Genomic DNA, 18,523 nt, shown 5'->3' with positions numbered 1-18,523 from the left:
CTCACGAAGACATTTCAAAACCCAACGCAAACAACAGCCACACCAACACCACAAAAATATATACAGCAAACATGCTCACAGCTATAGACACCAAAAACACAAATTTGATGGAATACATCCAATCAAAAACAAACATAACAGAAGATGACATAAAAACAAACAATCACCCATACACAACACCACCAGACCACATCAAAATATTACACATCTCCAAAAGTCTGCACCACACACTCAAAGGCATTTTCCGCAGCGCGGTTGGTAAATGCCAAAAATATCTCACAAAGAAACTGTACTGGGATCTCCTCGAGGACAAACCAAAGGAGGAGAAAGCAAAAACTTTCGAGCAGTAAATAACCCTCTGTTCCTTTCACTTGTATTCTAATTCATTACGACTATGATCAAGATTGGTTGTGTAAATGCGCGTGGCTTGGGGTCCCCTTGGAAACAAGGGTACCTCTTAAATGACATAAAGTCACATAAGTTAGAAATCATAGCCATAAGTGAGACCAGACTCCACAATCCGCGGGCCATGTTTGGCGGACAGTTCAACATTTATTTTTCCCCCTGTCTGCCGAGAATGGGCGGTAGTGGCACCGCGGTACTTTTTCACAAGAGTCTGGATCTCAAAGTAAGGACAATATTCGTAGACCCGGAGGGTAATCTGGTCGTCCTGGATGTCGACGGCAGCAATGGGTGCGCTTTTCGACTCGTATCAGTCTACGCACCGCCCTTAACAGGTCGAGCGGATTTCTTTCAACGTCTAGAAGTATTCTTGGGAACGTCTCGTCCTTTGCTCTTAGTGGGGGATTGGAATGCTACCTTGGACACGCATGTAGACTACGTGGGTAGAGATAGGAATAGACGGGGATGCAAATGCCTCAGAGACCTGCTCAGACGCTTTCAACTGTCTGACAGGTTCCGACTAGACCACCCGAATGCGCCAACGTGGACATGGAGCAACCGCATCGGGTCGTCGAGATCGTATCTAGATAGGATACTGTGTAGGACAGTAGACAGAGATAGCATAGGATGTCCACAATTCCACATAGTCAGCTACACGGATCACAAACTTGTGACATGTACGCTAGACTTAGGTAAGACACTTAGGCAGGGTCCCGGATACTGGAAACTAAACGCGTCTTTCCCATCGAGACAGGTTTTCAGAGACTGGATTAGCACACTAGTAAAGAGGGCTTTGACGGGAGCCATCATCAACAACAAATGGTTGTTTGCCCTCAAGAGAGCAGTAAAAGCAGAAGCGATTAGGTACAGCAAAGCACTAGCCATAGATAGAAATAGACTAGAGGGTGAGCTAGTTAAGAAGCTAGAAGAGGCAATTAGAAGCGGCATCGCATCCGACGTTTTGGCGGCGAGGTTGGCCCTCGACCAACACTTCAACGCCAAACACGAAGGATGTGCTGTCAGAGCTAGGATGCGTGCTCTAAGGAACGAAGGTGTTGGAGCCGCGAGAGAGGCCCGGGTAGCAGAGGCGCAACAGGGCAACAAAGCCACCATTCGGTCCCTGGTAGATGAACAGGGGCGCGAATTGCTCGAGCCAAGTAAAATGTGTAAGGCCTTTCAGCATCATTTTGCCCGACTGTTCGGAACGAGTGGAGGGCAAGAACGTAGGGTGGACTTCAGTGCCTACCTACATAGCCTACCACGACTCTCGCCAAGAAAGGCAGGGTGCTGCGAAGGTGCCATCACGGCGGCAGAAATGCAGGAAGCGATGGCAGAATGCTCGGGGGACAAATCACCGGGTTTGGATGGTCTAGCCTACGAGCTTTACAATTGTATGCCAGACTTGTTTGGAGATCTCTTGGCGGCGGTGTACTGCAACTGGCAGCAAAACGGGAGCATTCCTGGTTTTGTGAGCCGAGGAGCCGTAACACTGCTGAAGAAAGATCTAAACAAGGGAAATGTAATAGATAACTTTAGGCCCATCACTCTGCTTAAGGCAGACTTGAAAATTTTGGCCAAGGTGCTACCCAAGAGGTTGGCGCTTGTCATCGAGAAACTGGTCAACAGGGCGCAAACATGCGCCGTGCCAGGCCGGACCATCCATGACAACCTCCACCTGATGCGCTACATCATAGACAGGGTAGTTAACGAACCTGGCATGGGTGGGGCGCTGATCAATTTGGATCAATCGAAAGCTTTCGATAGGGTGGACCATCGATACTTGGAGGCGGTCCTCGGAGCGGCTGGCTTCGGTCCCGTCTTCCGCGGCTGGATAGCCGCTTTGTACAGAGGCATCCGTTCGGTAATTCGCGTGAATGGACATCTATCAAGACCCTTGGACATCGCACGTTCGGTCCGTCAGGGATGCCCCCTCTCGTCGTTCTATACGTATTGACTCTCGAGCCATTATTGCGGAAGCTGGCAACCTTGAGAGCATCCCGCGAGAACTGGGATGCGGGACGAGCGTGTCTGCATACGCGGACGACGTCACCGTCATAGTGTCTAGCCACGAGCACATCGAGCAGGTCGGCGAGACACTGAAAAACTACGAAGCGGTGACAGGAGCGAAAATCAACCGGGAAAAGTCAGTGGCTTGCGACTAGGCACCTGGAGAAGCAAGCCCATGCCGTCCACCAGCGCCTCCGTCGTGGGACGCTGGACCGACGGCCCGGTTGAGTTGCTCGGGGTCTGGTTTGGTCCGGACCTCCAAGTGGAGAAGAACTGGAACGAGATAACGAGTAGGGTGGTCACTCTCGCCCGGCAATGGGCCGAGAGGAAACTGTCCCTAAAAGGTCGGGCGGAGGTGGCGAACACGTACATCGCGTCCGTCATCTACTACCGCCTGACCGTCGTACCTTGTCCCAACCCTACCATCACCAAACTACAACGCATTCTCTTCCGCTTCTTGTGGAAAGGATGCGTCCCGATGGTCAGGCGATCCATTTGCTGTCAACACCCGTTAAAAGGAGGGCTGGGCATGCCGTGGTTGATGATGCGCAGACACGCGCTGAGACTGCGACATCTCTGGCTCTATGTAGACGACGGTGAACATGTGTGGTCGCCGTTTGTGAGGCATGCTTTCCGGCAGCTCGTCTCCATGACCGAACTGCAGTCGTGGATCAAAAAGAGGCCGAAGAAGGGCGAATGGCACCGCGAGTGTCGCGTTGCTCTCAAGCAACTCTGCCGTCCTGGGTCGACCTTGAGTGACTTCAACACAACCAAAGCATTCTATAGGGGTTTAGTGGAGGGGAGGTACGACGACGAGCTCGGGGCGAACCTGGACGTCGACGAGGAGTACCTGACCCGCCTGTTCAGGACGACTTTCGGGCCAGGGCCCATGGACAACTTCCAGAGATCCCTGGCCTGGCAGTGCTACCGAGAAGCGCTACCCGTTCGGGATAAGCTCTACAGACACGGCTCGAGAAACACGGGGCCGACCTGCCCGAGATGCGGTCAGAGCGACCAAACCGTTCTGCACGCACTCATGCAGTGTCCAACAATTTCCGACCTGTGGGCTTGTGTCGAACAACTGCTGTCACGTGTGGGACGAGTCGGTTTATCAGCTGAGTCTATCGTTAATATTGTCACGCCTCCCTCCTTCAAACGGGAAGGAAGAGCTATTTTCATCATCATTGTGGCTATGGCGAAAGAATGTATCTGGTGGACGCGTCTGAAAGGATTGGAGACAAACACTTTCCTCTCTGGTCAATCTCTCATCAACTTCTTCAAGTACCACTTGAAAAGGAAAGTGAGAGTAGAGAGGCAAGTTTTGTCTAGCGAATGTTTTAAAAAAAGATGGGTGAATGTAGCAAGAATGGCACGTATGAATGACGAAGCCACCTTGAGCATGATCCTATGAACCCAGAAATTGAAAACAGAGAGTTGCTTATTTGCAAAAAAAAAAAAGAAATATAACATGTAACTCCATTGACCGAGGTTACCGTGGCCTTTTCCGTAGGCTTTTCTTTCCACGGGTAAACCTCACCTGTCCTCCCCTTTACACTTCATATTGACATTTCTGTGATAACGATCCCTATTGATCATTTTTTTTTCCTCTCCCCCTTTTTTTTTAACCCCTCTTTTTTTGTCCCCTTTCTCTCCTTTTACGATCCCTTTTGACCGAAACTCTCCCTTCCTTTTTTTTTTTTTTGAACCCTCAAAAGAAAAGCTCTACCTTGTAATTTGTTCTATCTGTGTGCAGCCCTGTGTGGCTAATAAAGAAACATATCTATATATCTATCTATCTATCTATCTATCTATATATCTATCTATCTATCTATCTATCTATATATATATATATCTATCTATTTATCTATCTTTCTATCTATCTATCTATCTATCTATCTATCTATCTATCTATCTATATATCTATCTATCTCTCTTTCCCTTTGTTCCTTTTCCTTTTCTTTTTTTTCTTTCTCTTTTTATTCTTTTTATTTTCATTTTTTTTTGTTTTTGTTCTTTTCTTCCCTTTTACGATCCCTCTTAATCGAAAACTTACGCCACCCCTTTTTTTCTCTTTTGTTTTTTGTTCTCTTCATCCCCCAAAAGAAAATCTCTACCTTGTAACTTGTCCCATCTGTGTGCAGCCCTGTGTGGCCAATAAAGAAACTTATTTATCTATCTATCTATCTATCTATCTATCTATCTATCTATCTATCTATCTATCTATCTATCTATTTATCTATCTGTCTGCCTGTCTATCTGTCTGTCTATCTATCTATTTATCTATCTATCCATCCATCCATCCATCCATCCACCCATCCATCCATCTATCTATCTATCTATCTATTTATCTATATATCTATCTATCAATTTATCTATATATCTTGTCCGCCTGTCTGTCTATTTATATTACTCATATATTTGAAATGTTTGGTGGTTACATACGTGAAAACTATGTTAAAAATGATTTTAAGATAAAATACGTTCGAGAACTTTATGATGGTCAACAGAATTAATATATGTAGCGGTTTCGAGATGTTAAGACGACTCTTTCCTGCTGGTAAAATGGGAGAAAAACTGAGATATATTAAATTAAAGCCTCCTTAATTTCAGTTCTGTCTGGTCTTATATTTTTTCTATCGTTACTTTTCTGCTGAGATGTAAATTAAAAATAGTTGCAGTAGTAGAAGTAGTAGCATTAGCACCAGCAGTATTAGTAGTGGTATAGTAGTAGTAGTAATAGTAGTAGTAGTAGTAGTAGTAGTAGTATTGGTGTTAGTAGTAGTAGTAATAGTAGTAGTAGTAGTAGTAGTAGTAGTAGTAGTGTTGTTAGTGGTGGTTGTCTTCCTTGGACGATGTGAATTGTAGCAGGTGGACGACCGAAAATATTAGCAGTAGTAACACCGCATGGCTTATAGTAGTTTTTAATCTAACTGGTATTAGTGGTCTTACCTTATAGCATTTGTCCCTCCATAAGTTAGCAGATGTCGTAATCCTGATCCCAGTAGGGTTTGCAGTAATTTCGTTGTCGGTTTTTGTTTCCCTTCTTTCGTAAAGCGTTTTGCTTGTCCAGAGTAATGTTCCCACGCATCCTAAGCATGTTATTATATGGATTAGGTTTTCAGATGCACAGGGGAAATTATTTCTTATTATAAAGAGTCGTCCTTGTTTAAAACGAATCTCTGATCCCATTGTCAGATAAAATCAAATATCATATTGACTCTTTTGCATGTAATATTGTTGAGTTTGTTGATAGGTGGAGTTGGCATGTTTTAAAACTTCACAATGGATTGTGTTGTTGTTTACTCTTTATTATGGTATGTGCTTGGCGGTTTGACTCATGACTATATCCCACATGCCTATGGAATAGAACAATAAAATTCTGGCTAGAAAATGCCCTCAAGAACGTCTGAAACTCACAAAGTAGGTTTTCATTATTGAAACATTAAAATTTATATTTCAGAAAAATTATTTCCTATTTGATGACACCTACGAAAGTCAAAAATGCGGTATTGCGATGGGAACGAAAGCAGCCCCTGTTCATTCGAACCTAATGAATGGGATATTTTGAATTCACAACATATATAGATATACATATAGTCTGACCGCAAAAATATGGAAATCCATTTTACCTTAATATATGAGAAAACAGGAAAAGATATCTGGATCACTGCTTTATCCTTTGGGAGGAAATCATTAATAAACGTTGGGAATGTGAATCAATACTAAATAATACAAATCCAAACATTCAACTTACAATGGAATATTGCAAAGAAAAGCTCCTTTCAAATATATTATGATTTAAAAAGTCAACAGCCAAATTATATATGAGATTTGTTATAAACCAATGGATTGAAGCACTACCTTATATTTAGCTCGAGCCACCCGAAACACACCAAAAGAAATATCTCCTTTAATATAGGAAAAAAGGATTTGCACAGTAGTGTCTGAGGGAAATACTCGGGACCTCCGCTTCAAGACCTCAAAACAGTACTAACTGAGAAACAGTATCCACCCGCACATATAGATGATGGAATTAAGCGTGCCAAGAATTTAGGCGTTAAATGAAACAAAACGTAAAGGAGACAAAAGTTAAGGTAAGCGAAATTTAATACCACAGCTCATCTTAAAACACAATCGTATACATCAACTCACAAACCTAAAACAATGAGGCATACATCACTATTGTACAAAATCTCATTATGCTCACTAGGGATTCGAAAAATAACATTATTTTGAAAAAAAAAATTAAGTTCATCAAATGAAAAAAAAAATACACACATCGCTGAAACGATTTCTGACAAATCCAAACCTTACACAACAACCACGAAACTAATGGTTAAAAATGGTGGACGTCCAAACTGTGGAACATCATCCAGCCTACTAAAAAGTTGTGAAGTTGTGAAGAGAGGTTCACAAAACTAATTTCACTTGTACTTCTGTGAGTTTGATTCATGTTAGAACTTGTTCATGTAGACATAACTACACATGACAGAAAAATATGGCGCATACACGGAGAACAACACTACACAAGGAAGAGATCCGGTTCCCATAGTACACACAGATTCCTTTGAGGGAGCACATAGAGAGAGGTGCAGGTAATATGCAACCAAACTTCCCAGTTTTCGTCAGCTACCATCTGCAAAGTAAGAATTTCTCTACAAGAACGTGTAAGATAAGGAAAATTCATTTATCAAAATATACAAAGCACGCTTAAATATGAACGCGTATGTGACTTTGGTCTCAGTATATATTTTAATTCAGGTTCACATATCCATCGGTGTAAGCATTGTATTTCGCTTCTTTGGTTTTTGAGTTTTGTATATTTATTTATCCTCTCCCACCAAATTGCTCAATTGCCTGCCTTGTCCCAAATAATAACGATCAATATTTTCCACGCCCCCTTACAATTTTGTATTTGTTGATTCATTCGCAAACTCTATACGAAACATGGACTATAATCTTAAGGAAATACGAAATCATAATAATTTATATGTCATGATTAACGAAAGCGACTTCGGTCGACAAACACAATGGTCTTTCACTTATAAAATATATCTAAAGATATATGAAAACTATGTAAGCCCTGTGCACTTTCCTTCGTTTATGTATACATTTTTTTTTACATTACAACTCACCACATGAGTATAATCAAAATTCCCCTCTTCCCTTTTTCTTACAATATGAATGCATATGTGTATATATTTGTGTGGCTGTGTGTGCCAGAGTCTGTACGTTGAATAAAAATTTGATCTAATTAGATTTTTATTTAATTAATAAATTAATATATAACTTATTTAATTAATAAATATAGATTAAATGATAGTATTTTAGCTTAACTGAAGTATATGATTTATTTTAAGTAATTTTACTTTAATTAATTAGACTCTTATATTTTTCCAGTAAAGATATACAATAGTTTGTTAATATTATTCTCAAAGCTAAAATATATCTTCACAGATAAAATACTTTTTTCTAACTATTTACTCTCTTTTTTACCTTAGATTTTTAACATGATAAATGTATTATAGACACATGGTCCTATTTTTTAAGTTTCAAATTTAGTTAAAAGAGTTTCTTTTCTGTAAGAAAAAATCATGTTTTTATTTCGTTAAGAAGTATGTTTAATTCTATTCGATTATTTATTTAATCATTATTGTTATTTTTGTTAACCTGAGGAGTGACTATACTTTTAAATTGAATTGCTTTTCGAACTGAAGTTGTAGTCACAAAACCTACGTAGTTTTTTTTACTTATTATATAATGTTTATTCATTTTATTGTAGTTCTAATCCACGTTGAGTATAGTGATGGGCTTGAATTTGTCTATACCGTTCCCCTTGCTAGCAAAAACTGTCCGATGAACGGCAACGGGAAACTCAGGGTAACAGATTTTGTTGAATTTTCTGCTGCTTTAAATAAAGTATATATATATATATATATATATATGTATGTATATATGCATACACACACAAACGTGGTCAGATCAGTAAGTATCAGGCCTTTTTTCCATGGCAGCGGAGTTAAAGCATTGAGGGTAAAGCCGATTGGGACACAGTGACCGTGAACGCCGTTGTGCATGCGCACTAACGTTTAGCGTTCTAGATCACTTCTACTTTTTTCCAGCAGTGCTTGGAATAACGGTTTGTACGTGTGATCTTCGCATTGACCATGATAGAGAAAATTGAGCAGAATCTGAATGAAATATTTTCATGGTTCTCGTCACAATTAAGGAGATCCTGTGCAACGGAAACCCGAGCCCTTTTTGATTAGCTGAACGCAGTTTGCGGACAAGCGTGGCAGACACGCGTCTCATACCCAAATCTTCAATGAAAATGGATTGAAGTGAACCGTTCATAATCTGTAAATCTCTTGATAACACACAGATGTTGATTCGACGATTTCTCCTTATAACTGCATGCGCATCTGCGATTATTTTCTCACTTCTTGTGGTTGCGGGTGTCCCAGAAGGTTTCTCAATATCGACGTGTTTTCGACTATTATTAAAACGTCTGAACCTCACGTACACTTGCGTACGGCTCATGCACTGTTCCCCATATGTATTCTGCAACTATGCGTTTGTCACTGAGCTGGAATCACCATGATAACTTATTCTGTCATAGTCAATGCAATGAGCACACGCTACACACCTTCCTTCCAAGCATGGCTAGAAACAGCGGAAGTGAGTTGGAAAGATAAAACTTGGTGCGCATGTACAGCAGAATACAAGGTTATTCCTTGCCACTGGATTTCACTCTGCATGTTTTAGCTTCGTTAATATGGCAACAATCCGGAAAATTATTGATCAGACCTCGTACATACATACATACATACATACATACATATACGTATACACATGACACGAACTCACACACCTGCGCACAACAAACAAACTAGCAGAGCACAAAACGGACGACAGACAGTCAGCGACTACTGAGGACGTTGCAAGAAAAACTAAGCAAACGAAATCAAGCGTTGTGTGTGTTAATTAATAAGGAGAATGACTCTCCCCAGACACAATAATATATACTTACATATATACATACACAGATGTATGTATATATGAATATATATATATATATATATATATATATATATATATATATACATATATGTATGTATAGGGAGAGAATTCAAAGAAAAAACGAAGACGGGTGGTGTAGACAACAAAGAGATGTATTAGTTTAACACTGGGTAAGTGGAAAAGGCTTTGGCGTTTCATGTCTAGGCTTTTCCACAAAAAGAACACAAAAAGAAACAAGGAAAGTAAATAAAGAATGTGTAGTCGCTAGCGATCGATATAGAGAGATACCTGTCTATCCATATACGCATATATGCATACACACACACACACATATATCTACATACATATATATATATATTCACATATATAGCTATATAACTATCTATCCATATACACATATATACATAATACATATATCTATATATATATCTATATATATATATATATATATATATATTATATATATATATATATAATATATATATATATACATATATATATATATATATATATATATATATTATATATTATATATATATATATATATATATATATATATATATATATATGCAGTCCCATAGAACCTGTTAAAATGATTTTGCTCCTGAAAAATGCAGGTCATGGAGCTCTAAAAATGTGATAGTTATTGGGGTGGGCATCTTAATGTCAACCAGAGAAGTAGAATTGTTGAGAATCTCTTTAACTTGGGTCTTATATCTATTGTTTGAATTTCTTTGAAATAGGAAATATATGTTCACTGGGTTTGTAAAAGAGAACAAAGCTACAGGAAATTAAAAGACGAATGATCACAATAAGCAGTCAGCTACAGTACCCTAGTCTTTACCACTCCCAATGTAGTATTCCTCGACATGCAAGTGGAAGGGACAGCTGTAAGATGCATTACGAATCTATAGCAATTGGAAGGGCGTGACCCAACTGAAATAAACATTAACAAATGCGTGACGTGAGGGCTAACGAGAAATGAAATTTGGAGTTTGCAAATGACCACTATATTGATACGTAACTGGATAGAATAAACATACAGTTTATAAATATCTTTGAACAACCAGTCACTCATCTGGGAAGGACTTGAACTCAATGTTACCATGTGGGGACTATGTGAGACACAGTAATAATAAAAAAAGACTGAAAGGAGATCTGCATTCAAATAACTTTACTCAACACTTTGCAACTGAATCAGTAGAGACAAAGATGCCTCTCATTTACTTGACAATTGATGCAGCACATTGCAGAAATCAGAATCTAAATGTATGTCAAAGCATACTCTTACACTGTTGTACCATTGAATTAGAAATAATGCTCATCTTCGATGCATTATACCCGCCCTTATGCATTGAATCTCAGTTTCAAACACCATAAGTATCCATTCAGTAATTTTGGTCCATAAAATTGTAAGAAACACACAGCATTACTCTTCTCCCTAACATACATGTATATATATATATATGTGTGTGTGTGTGTGCCTGTGTCTGTGTGTGTATGTGTATGTGTGTGTGCGCCTGTGTGTTATATATACACATATATATACACACACAAAGATAAATTGATAGATACAACTGAGTGGGCAAACAAGAATATGAGACACAGCGTAGTGCTTTTTTATGTTGATAAGCCTGGTACTTATTCTATTAGTTTCTTCTTGTGAGACCAGTAAGTTATGGGGATGTAAATAAACAAACAGCAGTTGTGAAGCAGTGATGAGGGTGAACGACAGAAATAAAGTCACACACATACACTTAAATATCTACATACATATATATACGATTGATTTCTTTCAGTTTCGTCTACAAAATCCACTGACAAGGCTTTGGTTGGTGTGAGGCTATAGCAGAAGACACATGCCATGTCACCACACAGTGGGACTAAACCCAGTAACATGTGTTTTGGAACGAAGTTTGTTACCACACAGCCGCCCATGCACATATGTGTGTGTGTGTGTGTATGTATGTATAGCTGTATAGGTATACATTTATTTCTATACATATAGACGTATTTGTATACATGTATATGTGTAGATGTATATATATATAATATATATATATATATATAATATATATATATAGATGTACATGTACATATATATTCACATATATACATGCATACATATATACACACATACACACATACATAGGTGCAGGTGTGGCTGTGTGGTAACAAACATCGTTCCAAAACACATGGTCCTGGTTTAAATTTAAATTTAAAATAATAAGGGTGAGAAATTGAATATTAATTTGATTAATATGAATTGAAAACCAGTGGTGAGCATGTAAGACCATAGCGGATCTTCTTCTAGCAAAATGGATGTCCACTGTTAATGGTTCATCCCTCTTATATAATAGTTTGACTTTAATAGTTTCAGTATTAAAGTGAATGTATCAGACATTACAATAGAGAGATGTTTTTGTTTCACTTTTAACACGTAATACTGAAATACTGAAGAAGACGTGATATTGCTGTGGGCTCGCCCTAGGCAAGAAGTTAAAACTTTTTTGTCCATGACACTCCATGGACCCTCAATAAGGCATGTATAAAATTTGAATGACATTGGTTGTGTAGTTCACAACTTTTAGGGATTCACACAGACAGGCAGACAGACAGACACACATTCTCAGTTTTATATATATAGATATAGATCTTTATATATACATACATACATACATATATATATATATATATATATATATATATATATATATATATAATATCTTCTTCAGCGTAATACAACCATATGTATATAATCATAAAAAGCTCTACAAGCCCCAGGAACACAATACTTCCGCAGTGCATACGCATCTGTCTACACATATACACGAATTGAAATTCAAAAATCTACTTTGTTGATCTCAGACACGTGTGAATAACCAAATAATTCAAGAGTGAATTATGTTTTGTTCAGGTGAAATTATATATATTCATGTTAGGCGATGCTAAATGGAGCAAAACTACATTATGTATTACGTAAAACACGCACTGAAAGCGATTGTATAAACGAAACGATTCATGAAGATGTTCAGCTAACCTCTTAACAGAATCAAATACATATATTTATAAACAGCTTTACATATCCCAGAAACATAATACTGTTAAAAGGTTGTTTTGCAACATTTGGATTCTTCTTTCAGCGTGTGACTTCCCCTGTTGTAAGACTCGCTTTATGCCCTTAATATGGTTTCATAAATATACTTATAAAATTATATATTCTGTTAACTTTTACCTTCATTGTTGACTACATGCTTACTACCTGATAATATCAAATATAGATTTTATCTTTAATTTAAATTCATGTATACATATACATACATACATACATAAAATGATAAATGTCGCCCTTTTCAAGTCTAGTCAGGCTCATGGGCCCGTTTCACTTTTCCTGTGGCGTATGTGCACCAGTTGGACGTGACGGCAGCCCATTGCGGCGTTACTCAAGAAATAGGAAGAGAGAGTGAGAGAAAGTTGTAGAGAAAGAGTACAACAGGGGTCGCCACTCCTCCCTAAATAAAAACACACAACGCCCGGTCTGGGAATCGAATCCACCATCCACCGACTGCGCGTCCCCTTCACTAACCACTAGGTCATTGTAACTCCATATATACATATACATCCATACATAAATATATTTATACATATACATACATATTTTCATACCTACCTACATATATACATACATACATACATACATACATACATACATACATACATATAAGAGCATTTATTTTGCATACGTGTGTGAATATATATGCATATATATAAACACGTTCACCTCTCTTATGTACTGTTCGGATTTGTGCGTTTTCGAACCAGAGTGCATGCTACGATCGAAAATTCTCTCACTAAACAATAAATAAACCATCATGTAACTAAATTCCCCAAAGGGTTACAATTCCGACACAAAACCTCCAAAAGCAACACTGAAATTATTTGAATGGCTAGCTATGGGAACAAACTATAAATGACGTAAATGGATAACGCAGCTGCATGCAGGTTATCATGTATAAATGTATATGAAACAAATATTGTACACGGAAACATAAGGTTTGCAAAAATATTAGTTAAACATATGTGTATATTTACATGAAACGCTGCAGTTTTAGGAGATTAGAAATGGCAACATTATAATCTTCTATTTCTAAATCATTTCGTTTGAATATTTTCCACTTGAAGTTAAATAATGAGTACACAATAAAATTAAATATATCGACCTTAATGCGTGATGACCGAATTTTTGTTAATGGAGACATGAAAAAATGCCAGAATGACTCATGATTTATTGTGCATATCCACACTTGGGATTGTGTGAATTTCTCGCGGATATTTAGTTTCGTCACAATAAGTATTGCAGTAAAATATTCTTTGTTCATATATTCACTCACATTTTATCGAATTATTGAACGGCAGAACTTCAGAAACTATCTATCCCTTGTCAGCTTTTTACGATTGAACCGTTGTTTTGAGGTTTCTAGTCTCCTGTGCCCTTCCTGTATAAAACGTGTAGCCATATTTACCTGTATAAGTCTTGTTATATGTATTTGGAAACCATATAAAACTTTCCTTCTCTTTTATGGAAAATAAATTCCTTTTGAATTCTCCTGACGAATCGAAATCCTTTGGGTTTACAAGAAATTTGATGGAAGGTTCCCCTCTTGAAGTGCTGCTGCTATGATGGAATTATTTTGATAGTGATCGTAGCAAATAACTTGTTTGTCATTACACATGAGACCTGATGCACTCAAGTATTTGGCACGTAGTAATTAAATCTATCAACTTTAATAATTTACAGTGGAAAACCTTGACTAAGAGAACAACCTTTGTTAATATTGTTGACATGTACAGGTATCGTCTTGGTATTTCGAATAGGAAGTAATATACATGAAGAGTTCTAGAATGCTAAACAACAAACACATGAAGTTGCGGCATGTATTTGTTCCTTTCTGTATCGAGTACTCTCTGTGAAACTTTAAAAAGAATTCAAAGTCCAAATTCTCCTCCATATTCAATACTTTCATCTTTTAAATAAATATATGATTTGGAATTAGATCAATTTCTTGAGATCATTAACAGTGTAATTTCTCACATTTCTTTCTTGGCAAAACATGCTCACCGCACACTTGTGGAAAAGTGTTTGATTTCGATACAGCTGGTTGAATGACTTAACTCGAAACATGAAGAGATTAGACAGAGAAATCAATGTACAAGGAAGATTGCGAAGACTTTGATCCGTTATGTGCTACTCTGGTGATTTTGATCTTCAGCGTTGACATCGAGCAAAAGATGCTGCCACATATCATATGATGAATGTGTGTTGTTTATCTACTTGACAAATTTGTCGTTGCATTTACGAATGACGTCGTTTTGCTGTATGGCTGCCTACTCATAATGGCAACGGCGTCATTCTATTCATTCAAGCGTCGTGAAACCTCTTGAATATCCTCGAGAGACTTTCGTATCATCAAATGCAATTCTAGATTACAGTGCATACTTCAAATTTCTTGATGCTTTTCTTTTTGTCAATATATCTCCCAGCATTTCTAACTTGCATTCCTTCAATATCCCTTTTCTCTCGCTGCCGTACATATGATTGCATTTGAAACCCAAATAAATTATAACCCAGTCAGAGAGAATATAACCTTCCAATTTATTATATATTGTAGCCAAAACAGTGAACGGTGTGCTTGTGGTTATCAAGTGTGTAAATAATTTTCATTACGACTAATTGTTTTCGTTGCTGAAGCTTTATCACCACTTATCACACACACATATATATATATATATATATATATGATCAAACGTATTCCATTCATGATAACTAACTAGTTTAATGAGCAAGTGCTTATGTAAGGCTGTGTTGCTCAATATGTGCGTCCGTCTATCACAATGTTTGTTGTGAAATTGAACCTACTGCAGGAGATCTTAGGTTGCATCATTTTATATATATATATATATATATATATATATATATAATCAAAGGAATTCCATTCCATTTAACATATTAGTTTTATAAACGAGAGTTTATCTATGACTGTCTTCTTCAATTTGTGTTTACTTCTATTAGAATTTTTCAGAAATTGAACACGTAACTCAATGCTACTGCAGGAGTTCGTAGGTTGTGTCACTTCTGTTAGTTGGCAAGTGAGAATATTTTAAAGGAGATGAGAAATTATATCGCTAAAACGCCATAGCCTGTAGGGAAATATTAATACACATTAGAATATGTAATATTTTATCGAACAAACCCATCAACTTCATCTGCGCAGTATAACAAAAATAACATAATACACCAAGAGTTTTTAAAAAATCAGAATTTTTATTTCGCCAATAGTTTGTTCAAGTCCTGGGCAAAAAAGGAAAACTTCATCTAGGTCACAGTAGCATCCATTATGAATAAGATATTATTGTATAAACTATTAATATTGATCGTAAAATTCCCACCGATTAGCTCTAAACGCAATATCTGTAAATGTTTGCTATCGTTGTGTGAGAAATGTTGCATTTCTGATAGAGAAGCGTGATATAATTAATTATATACGGAACGACAAAGTGTTAATATCAAACCAATGCAACATTAACTATATTATGTCCTTCTCACTAAGTTGTTAAGGCAATATGATAAATTACTATATAAGTAACGTGTGGAAGCTCATTTTGTTGAAGTGGGAGAAAATATTTTCAAATAGAGATATTGCAATTTAATCAATATTCCGCAATAGTAAGTATCCAGATATGTCTCAGATCCTATAATTAAATGACGTAAATATTCGTATTAAGAATAAAAATATTCTATTTATGTCGGAATGTCAATTTTATCAAGGTGAATTGTTCAGTTAAGAAATATATAAGTAAAGTAGACAAACAAATATTTCCATGAATGCTATCAGCATCAGACAGAAGGTGGAGAATGCATATCGAGTTAATTGATATAACGTAAGCGGTTCCAGGTTCATTGACCCTCCTTTTAAGAGAGCGAGATGGAGAACTATCTCCGCGTCTTTAGCTCGCTGTAACTACCTCTGTTATATGCAGTTCGAAACTCAATAATTGCTAGCTGCCGATTCAGTTCATCATTGATTTCTTCGCATCATACCGTTCACTTTTCTTTCTAGTATAGCATAACAATATCACTTCTAAATGAGTGATATTAATTCATACATATATTGAGTAATAAATATGCGAAAAACACAATTATTAATGCTAATTATATATTTTTAGAAAATCCCGTATAAATCGGACACAAATTAAATGCTGAGACAAATTACTGAAACATATAGAATCTCTGGTAATATAGTATCATTTAGAAGTAGGTGGAGCTATAAAATTATTGCATTACTGAACATCAAATACATATTAATGTCAGTTAAAAATCTATACTCTATGCAAGCGTAAATATTCCCTGCTCCTTAAAGTGAACAATATACCATCATCGAAAAATGATATTCGTGTCGTTCAACGGTAGGGTAGTTTGGGGTTCTAAATATTCAATAAATTGATGCATCAAGTATTTTCTCCAATATTCAAAGAATGTTAACAAGTTCGTAATCATTATACGATACATATATGCATATGTACGTATGTATGTATACACACAGACGCACACACACACAGACACACACACACAGACACACAGACACACACACACAGACACACATACACACACACACACACACACACACACACACATATATATATATATATTTACACGTGCACACACTCACATATACATATATGCATATCGATGCGCTCCCTTTCTTATCAATGATCTTATTTGAAGGTAAAACAAATCGATGTACATATTTCTTCATTCTGAATGTATGCATGGAATCTTGTTATGTATATATATGCAATTTTATTTTGTATTTTTTTCCCTGTAAATCCAGTTATAACAACGATTTTATACCACTTCCCACGTTTATGTGAAACATTTTAGACACTTTCTTAAATTGTTCCCTTCACTGCCTCTTTGTCGGTACGATATTTTCGAAAAATATGTTTAGCTTGGGTGGACATGATTGGTTAAGACTGGTTCACGGAAATTGTAGAGAAACCTGTAGATTTTAGACCAGCTTTGAAGTCACTGCTCCATTAGATCTTGTAAAATAAATCCCATTCTCTTCTGTTATTTATCGTGTATTGTTTCAATTTGTTTACTATTATGCATATCAAAAGGAAAGATACACGCGCGTAAGCAAGACGAAGAATCTGACTTCGTTGGACGCTTGCATGTGCGTCATAGATTATACTGCGATTATACCGTGATTGTGGTTAAGAAGTATCTTCCTAGAGGGCAGCTGTTTCGACGAGTACAGGCTGGGGTCGGAGTTACTGCGTATGCAAACATGCATCCGCATGGCCTCCATCCCTAAATTGCCACATGGTTGAAACACCTTGGTTAATTAGGGGAACTTCCTTTTGCTGCTATTCTTCGGGTGCGAGAGTGGATGTTGATATACATATATATATATTTGAGTAGTTGAATGAATTATCTTGTTATGGATAATTCGGTTAACCGATACATGGGTAGCAAATTCACATCAGAGAAGACACGTTTGAAGTTACGTGCTTTCGTGTGGAAATGTGTATGTTTTTTTTTTAATATAAATATATGAAAGAATGGAGTTGAACGACGAATTAACAAAATTCCTTTATTTTCGACATATGTTTCGAAGGCTGCATATTCCTAATTGCGAAGGAATAAAGAGTATATTATGCCGCTTTCTAATCAGGAAAAGCAAGGAACTTATCAAGATGCACAAAAGTTTTTTGTGCATCTTGATGTTGACATAAGTTCCTTGCTTTTCCTGATTAGAAAGCGGCATAATATACTCTTTATTCCTTCGCAATTAGGAATATGCAGCCTTCGAAACATATGTGGAAAATAAAGGAATTTTGTTAATTCGTCGTTCAACTCCATTCTTTCATATATTTATATTTAAAAAAAACATATATATATATATTCTTTATTTTAAGCAGCAGAAAATTCAACAAAATCTGTTACTCTGAGTTTCTCGTTGCCGTTCATCAGACAGTTTTTGCTAGAATGGAACTTATATATTAATTCAATCTATACTCTTACAAACGCTAC

Source organism: Octopus sinensis, linkage group LG19 (genome assembly GCF_006345805.1).
Source record: "Octopus sinensis linkage group LG19, ASM634580v1, whole genome shotgun sequence".
In the NCBI taxonomy this organism is placed as follows: domain Eukaryota; kingdom Metazoa; phylum Mollusca; class Cephalopoda; order Octopoda; family Octopodidae; genus Octopus; species Octopus sinensis.
The sequence above is the reverse complement of the archived record's forward strand: the minus strand, read 5'-3'. Positions refer to the sequence as shown.